The following is an 8,775-nucleotide window of genomic DNA, read 5'->3' on the forward strand; positions in this document are numbered from 1 at the left end:
GGCACAGATGTTAGCTCAGCAACAATTTTCCCTAAGCAAAAAGAGGAAGATCGACAACAAATGTTAGCTCAGGGCCAATCTTCCTCACCCAAAAAAACCACAAAAAACAAACAAAAAAACAAACCAAAATGGGATTAAATAACAACAGATAGTTTCCCAATTTCTTTAATCCATTTCAAAGTGGACTTTGTCGAAGAATCAGCATTTCCTCCTCCTAATTATTGACATCTCCCTCTCTGCTAATGTTTAATACACCCCAGACAGAACAGATTTTCATCAATCATTTGAGGGGGAAATGAGATTAACAAAAATAAAATTATTTACTTTATATGCTCTTAAGATTCGCTCTTATCTGAAAGAAGCAGAAGAAATATTTTCTAAACTGCTTCTAGCAACACAGGGATATCTTTTGCCCATCCAAAAGGAAAAATATCAAGAGAAATGATAACACGCAGACTGGTAGAGAGGTACTCATCCACCACTGACAGGTGGGTGGGGCCCACTGTGACCCAGCAATTCAACCTTTCAGAACTGTCAGCACAGAGACACCCCAGGGGGCATAAACACACGTAGATGGCCACTGCAGTGACGCTTGGAACAAAACAACTAGAAACCACCTAGATGTCGGCAACCAAGGGGTGGATAAAAAAATGACGGGTATTATTCACGGAAGAGAATAATACACTAATATTAACTCATAAGCGATCTAATTTATTGATTTGGAAAAATGGATCACGACATACATTTAACCTAAAAAAACAGCTGGCAAAACAGCATGTGTAGTATCCTGGGCCTTACACAAATATTCTTTCCACCTTTTGTCAACAGATACAAACAATAAAATAGTTAAGTCATGGCAAAAGACTATGAGTGATTTCCAAGTTTTTCATTCTAACTTTATTGTCAGAAGTTTTCTTAGTTTGCTCTTGTTTATACAACAGGCACATAGCACTTTTACTGTAACAAAAACAAAATTCTTTTTTCTGTTGTTGCTAGGAAAGATTCACTCGGGGCTAACAGCTGTTGCCAATCTTCCTCTTTTTCTTCTCCGCAAGACCCACTGCATAGTTCTATATTCTACTTGTAAGTCCTTCTAGTCCTTCCAGGCCCTCTAGCTGCCACACCATGGCTACTGACAAATGAGTGGTGTGGTTCTGAACTTGGGCCACCAAGTGGAGCATGATGAACTTTAACCACTAGCTCATCAGGGCAGGCTCAACAAAATTTTTTTTTAAATTAGCGTTTGCAAAAATACTTCATTTAGGCAGCCTAAGAAACGTATTTGAAAAAGTCTGTTCCCAAGATATGTATACAAATCACAAAGCACATAAGGCTTAGGAATCTCAGCCAAAGTAAGAAGTGAAAGACAAAAATGTCTCCAGGACTATTTTTCTAAATGCTCCTCAAAATTACTTGGTATTTTCAAGAGTGACAAATGTTGGAGAGGCTGTGGAGAAAAAGGAACCCTCATACACTGTTGGTGGGAATGCAAACTGGTGTAGCCACTATGGAAAACAGTATGGAGATTTCTCAAAAAGTTAAAAATAGAAACACCTTATGACCCAGCCATCCCCCTACTGGGTATCTATCCTAAGAACCTGAAATCAGCAATTCCAAAAGTCCCATGCACCCCTATGTTCATTGCAGCATTATTCACAATAGCCAAGTCATGGAACCAACCTAGGTGCCCAGCAACTGATGATTGGATAAAGAAGATATGGTATATATATATATATATATATATATATATATATATATATATATATACATACAATGGAATACTACTCAGCCATAAAAAAGGACAAAGTCGTCCCATTCACAACATTAATAGACCTTGAGGGTATTATGTTGAGTGAAATAAGCCAGACAGAGAAAGACAAACTCTATATGACTCCACTCATAGGTGGCAGTTAACATATAGACAAAGAGAACTGATGGGTGGTTACCAGGTGAAAGGGGGGTTGGGGGGAGGGCACTAGGGGTGAAGTGGTGTACCTACAACATGACTAATAATGATGTACAACTGTAATTTCACAAGGTTGTTAACTATCATAATCTTAATATTAAAAAAAAAGTTATTTGGTATTTTTTCTTAAATTGTCTTCTCCAAAAAGAAAAAGACCAAATGCATCATGCAGGAAAAGAACTTGACCATCCACAGCCAATAAATCGTATTCTGAAGCCTGAAATCTTGAAGACTTCTCAAATTCATCCCAGTCCTTCATACGTCCAAACTAACACCAAAAACGCCCACTCTGTCCTCGTCCCTAAGGCGCTGCTACTCCAATCTGCTGCTCCCCCACTTCCCCTTCGTGCCAGTCCCACCACCCTCGTCCGACCCCTCACTCCTCAGGCCATCTTCAGCACCTGGTGCTGCAGGGCCCCCTCTCCCGGGGGTCCTCCGATGGCTCCACTGCCCTGTGAGTCAGGTCAGGGTCCTACTCCCCACCCTGGTTCCTCTACCTGGGAATCCTGCTCAGCCTCACTGCTGTACGAGCAGCCGGCTTACCTCAAACATTAGCTCTATTAATGACACCGGCAACATGATCCTTTGTGGAGCCCACTGAGCCATCTCTCTTCCCTCATCCAAAAGAGACCTACAGGCCGTCTCCTCCACAAAACCTTTAAGGATGACTAAACAGATTCCCACCAGTCAACGAGCCCGGCACAAAGTACTTCCTCATCTGTAATCCCATCCATTTGGTCCACAGTCAACAGCCGTCTTCGCCCCTACCCAAAAGCCCAGGTAAAAGCTGCTGTAGCCAGATAAATTCCTCCAGGCTGACTGGTCTCCCATTCTATATTTCAAGCCATTTTTATCCAATTTCTCTGGATTCTTTGCCCTGGTCCTTGTCACAGACCTCTACTTAATTTGTTCAAAGATAGATAACTCAGTGGGGTCTACCAGCTCTTGGTTTTCTTTTCACCCCAGATGCCGTCTGACAAGTTCCCCTAGTCCAAAGCTCGAGCTGGTGGATTCTGTCTACAGGAACAGCACAGCTGAATAACCTGGACCTCACTCAGTGCTGTCTTCTGTTTCATCAGTTTTCCACACTCTGCTTTTTTCCCCTCCTGCAAAGTGTCCTTTAATATCCTGCTAAATCCAGGAAGACATTTTGCTAATCTTTGCCTATGTCCCTTTCACAATAGTTATAAAAACTTACAGCTGGTCATCTCTCCATTTCTACTTTGGTTGCTAGGAAGCCCAGAGCCTGAACCACACTTCATCACATTATTTTATTAATGTTTGCAAATTATTAGGTTGCCTGAAATTCTCTATGAATATAAATGTACCTAAATAACTCTAATTTTAAAAACTTTTTTCTTTCTTCAGAGTAGTTCCTTGTTCGGATAACTATCAAAATATACACTTAACTCCTGCTATACAAATAGACATAAAATAGACATCTCAAAAATATATGGAGCCAACTAATAAATGAGGAAGAAATGACAGAATCAGAATATCACCCTTTGCCAGCCAATATAGTAAGTATTTTAAGCACAAATCATACTAAAACAAGTAGGTGAAAGTTTGAGGAGAATAGGATATTTACATATTCTCAAAGAATCTCCCCACAAGATACTATTAATTACTAAGGGAAAAGATAGCAACTTCCTGAAGCAACCGGCAAACACCTCTTTCGCCAGGTAGGACCAAGATACCATGTGCCTCCTGATACAATGCACTGAGGACACAACATCCCTTCCCAGGTATTCAGCCAAAAAGAGCACAATCTTAATCTAATCATGAGAAACATCAAACAAGCTCAAACTGAAGGACTCTACAAAATAATGGCCTGTACTCTCCCAAAGTTGTACGTCAAGAAAGATAAGTAAAGACCGATGATGAGCTCCTCCAGATCAAAGGAGACCATACAGATGAGAACTACATGCAACCTGTGATCCCGGATTCGATCATGGACCAGAAAACTGTTTTTTCTTTTGCTATAAAGGCCATTAGTAGGACAACAGGTGAAATGTGAGTAAGAATCAGAGATCAGGTATTCGCACTCTATCAACCCTAACACTGATTTAGATGACCGAACTAAGAGTACACAGGTGAATGTCCTGGTTTTTAGGAAATCCACGAGTATTTAGGAACAACAGACCACTGTGTCCGCAACACTCTCAAACAGCTCACAGCTGATGATAATACACACAGAGAGAGAAGGATAAAACAAACGTGATGAAGTATTAACACTGGGGTCTGCGTGAAACATATGTGAAAATTCTTGGTAGTGTTTTTGAAACCTTCTTGTTGATCTAAATATTGTCCAAAATAAGGAGTTTAAAAAGTACATATGGTCATGATTCTACTAGGATCAGTCAAAGAACTGTCTTAAATACACTGATCTTAAATATTTTTGGTTTTTTATTAAGTACAAAATGAGTGCTTCTCTCTCACTCAGGACCGAGTCTCCTCAAGCAATCACTGGTAAGTGGGGGGGATTATCCTTACACTCTTTTCTTTATGCCCCAATGAATAAACTCTTAATATTGCTGCAACATTATAAAGAAAGTAATATCGCATGTGGATTCAGATGTGAGCTCTGGAGTCAGACTCTCCAGGTTAAAATCTTGCCTCTTACACTCGCTACTTACGTGGCCTTGGGCAAGCTCCTTCACCTCTCTCAGGCGGCCTCCCCAGCAGAGGGATGGGAATAATCCCAGGGCTCCTCACACAGGACCACGTCATGAGGAAACTCGTGAAGCACTTCATGGTTTCTGGCACATAATGAGTGCTCCAGAATGTTAGCTATTAGGAAACGCCAGCTCTCCTGTACTCATCAGCCTCACTGTTGGCGCCATGTCCTCACCCCAGCTGTTCCTTTTTCTTTTTGCTTTGACATTCAATTTATGATTTCTCCTATTGTATGAATCCTTATTTAAATTTTAGCTTTCTGAAACAAGATGAAGTAAATGTTAAAAATAAAAAGAATAAATGAAATCCTCCTAAAGCTGGGGTCCTCGATCAATGGACTGGCTTTTACCAGGAGGTTTTAAGCTCACCCTTAGAACTCTCGGCCAGCTGCTGCTCTGCTCTTTATTGTCAACAGTGCACAGCTCAAGGATTCATCTTAATACAAAAGATCTAAGGCCTCTGCTCCAGGGCATAGCTGACAACAACTCCAGGAAGGCACGCAACCTCGCTCCCACATAAAAGTTACCTTCCTACAGATCTCGTTATCATCTGGCCCAACAACTACAGAATATCTTCATCATCTTCCTTTTACTGACCACAGGCTACGTACTAAGCGCTACTGGCACCTTATGTACTGGCTCACTGCATCCTCATAACAACGCTTTCTAGTAGACACCATGACCCATTTTACACATGAGGAAAGGTACCTGCTCAAAAATCTAAGTGGCAGTGCCAGGACAGGAATCCACACTGTTCATATTCAAATCTGAATTGCTGCCAATATATTTTGCTGCCCCCACATATACATACACATGTATTTCGGAAGAAATGCCATTAATTACATACATCAAGGACACCATTTTTACTCGACAATCCACATAAATTTTCTTGAAATAACTTTTCCTGAGGTTTTTTTGCTTTTGCTTAACACTGCTCACTGTACCTTTTCTACTTACAACAGAGGCACCTGTCTTCTTAAACTACACCCAGAGAAATTCACCTCTTGCAACCAACAGAACAACACTGCAGGGAAAACCTGGGGAGAATGAACAGCCTCTGAGGGGATTTATCACTTGATGGCAGCACGGAGCAGTCAGCCAGAAAAAGAAACAGAAGTCACTTAATCTGAATCCAATCATCTTTTCTGGCTCTCCTCTCAAGGACACAAGGGAGAAAATAAAAACCTCACTGAAAGCCAAGGTTTTGCAGACAGGCAAGGGAACCAAGAGGAACCTCCCCGATCTGTCAACACCCTCCCCTCACGACCCAAACGGCACCTGATCCAGGGCAGGGGTAACACTGTGCTCTGTAAAGAAGCTTAAGGAGAGACGAGATCTTCTACAGCCCCGCAGAGATAGCGCTGCCCGGAAAGGGAGGAGCAAGAAAGGCAGAGAGGCTCCTCTGAACCTGTGCAGCTCACTCCTCCTGATTCTTCCCGGCCCTATTTAATTCTACCTCTCCGACGAAGCACACCCTGGCGCTTCTGTTGTTCACACTACAGCACTGACAGACGCTCCAACGATGCAACTGGACAGCCAGTTATTTCCATCCACCACTGGGCATTGCCCTCATCTGCCTTACCTGTCCCCGACTTGGACCATAAAGACTGCTAGGGCAGGGACAAAGGAAACCCTAGGTCACTAGGGAACCTACACATTTCAAATACAAGGCAGCACGGCATGGGCCTTCAGACAGCAGTGCACAGGGATGAAGTCCACACACAGGAGATGGAGACAGAGCTAGACTGGCCGCCCACTGGCCACCCACGCACTGTGAGGGCAGGGACCAGGCCTGTCTTCCCCACTGGACGCCCAGCCCCCAGGGCAGTATCTGGCACATCGCAAGCATTTAATTAACTTCCACTGTTGCCTAAACGCCTGGATTCAAATCTCAGAAACCTTAATTACTGGCTCTGTCACCTTCAACAAGTTACTTGATTTATTTGTTCATAAGTCTCCTCATCTATAAAAAGAAGATAACAATATCTACCTCATACGGCAATTGTAAGTCAAAAATGAACACACATTTAGCACAACTTCTGGTACATGGTAACGGTTCCATAACCACGGGCTTTCATTATTATTCTACAACATTAAATACAGGTCCACAATCGCTTAGCCAAAACTCTGGAGGCCAGAGGGGTTCTGGAATACAGAATTTTTCAGGTTTTAGAAAGGTAAAATAGTGCACACAGTTTTACATATATAAATAAATATATATCCCCTCAAACAGAATCTGGGGCAGCAACCCACAATCGAACATATTAATATTTTTGCAGCAAAACATCCCCTAAGCAAGTAAATAAAGACTGTAAGGAGGCTCACGTTAGTTCACTTCAGGTCAAACGACAAACAAAAAACACTAGCTTTTCCGAGCTGTTGGGATCTGGGAGCTGCGAAGACAGGACTGTGGGCCTCTCCTCACAAAAAGCACCTGGTCCCCCCAGGATGCTGTGTTTCCACCGAGCCCACTGGAAGGGGAAGAGCCGGCCCCGTGAGGCTCCGTGCGGCCGCCCAGTACCGCGCCGTTCAGCAGGATAAAAGTTGTCGAGATCAAGTGGGAAACCTGCGCAGCATGGGTCTCCCTCAGCCCCTCCAGGCCGCCCAGGCAGCCTCTCCAGGTCAGACCACTCTTACCTTTCATCCCTTCTCACCTCAAGAGGGAGGAGGGAAGAAAACAACAGTAGCTGGAGGTACGTGCAGGAAGCTACCCCACCATCCTTCTCTTTCTTCAAGTTTTAATCAAGGAAAACAGGAAGAGGAGACCAGATCCATGAGGGCAGCCGTTTTCAAACTGTTTGGTTGTTGTTTTCATTTTTAATGTCTGAGTAGTCCAGAAAAGAAGCTTCATAAACAAGTCTCCCATCTCCCTCCACGCGACCCATGGTCACTGTGACAACACAGAACCCAGTGAGTCCTGGCGGGTTGAACAGCACCTGCACGGGCAGCCCTGCCGTGTTCTGGCTGTGTGAGGGCATTATTTAAATAACCAAATACTCAACCCCCAGGATGACTTCTATTACCCGAGAAAGTCTAAAGCCAGGTCGCAGCAGGTACCAGGGGCGCCAGGAGAATGCATACTGATCCTAACAGGAGTCTCAGCGAAAGAGCTAAAAAAGGCACGTTTTCCTGAAATATCATATAAAATGCTCCAAAAACAAACTGCTCTGCTTAACCCCCATCCCCAAATTATATGCAAATTACCAGCCTGACGCTTCTCCTGGAGGAATCATGAATGGTTCCCAGTACTGAAGAAAAAGTGTTTACACACAGCAGGTGCTCAGTGTTTGGGTTCAGGGCTGACAAACCACGGCCCACGGGCCACACTGGCCCTCCGCCTGTTCCTGTAAATTAGTCTTAGTGGAACACAGCATCCAGTTCATTTGCTTCTTGTCTGTGGCTGCTTTTGCACTATAATGGCGCAAATGAGTTGAATATTTGCAAGAAGACCAGCCGGTCCATCAAGCCTAATGTATTTATTATGTGGCCTTTAAGAAAGTTTGTGGACCCCTGTTCTTATGGAAGGAGCACTGGCTAGGAAATCAAAGAGACCTACATTTACATCCCAGTTCCATAACCACGAGCAGAAATCACCTCCTAATTCTGGGTAATTTCAGTTACCTCATGTATAAAATCAGGATGCCACCATCTATCCTGCAGGGCTGTTGTGAAGATTCAATGAGATAAGACAGATAAAATCCCTAACACATAGTAAGCAGGCAATAAATGGTAGCTACTAAACTGCAATTAGTACCAAATAGATTTGTCGACCACGTTAACACTCAAATGTAAACTAATTCAAGCTCCACCCAACTATTTTTCTAAATAAGACACTGGGCTGGCATTTATCTACGTTCCCTGTTAACAGAAGGAATAACGACACCCAAATACCATTGTTTTGGAAGGTGAAAATTACTTCCCTTCCCTCCTCTTTTCAGTGCTTAATTAAAACCAAAAAATTTCAAGAAGCCAAGCTTCAACATTTGTTTAACATAAAGCAAATCCCTTCAATCCATAACATACAAACATGTCAAATAAAACCTAAAATGTACCTCAGGCTCTGAATGAGAAATCTTGCTCAATCATCAAGAAAAAAAAAAAAAGTGAGGGGGAACTAAAAGAAACGTTTTCAGA

This window comes from Equus asinus, chromosome 4 (genome assembly GCF_041296235.1).
Source record: "Equus asinus isolate D_3611 breed Donkey chromosome 4, EquAss-T2T_v2, whole genome shotgun sequence".
NCBI classification, from domain to species: domain Eukaryota; kingdom Metazoa; phylum Chordata; class Mammalia; order Perissodactyla; family Equidae; genus Equus; species Equus asinus.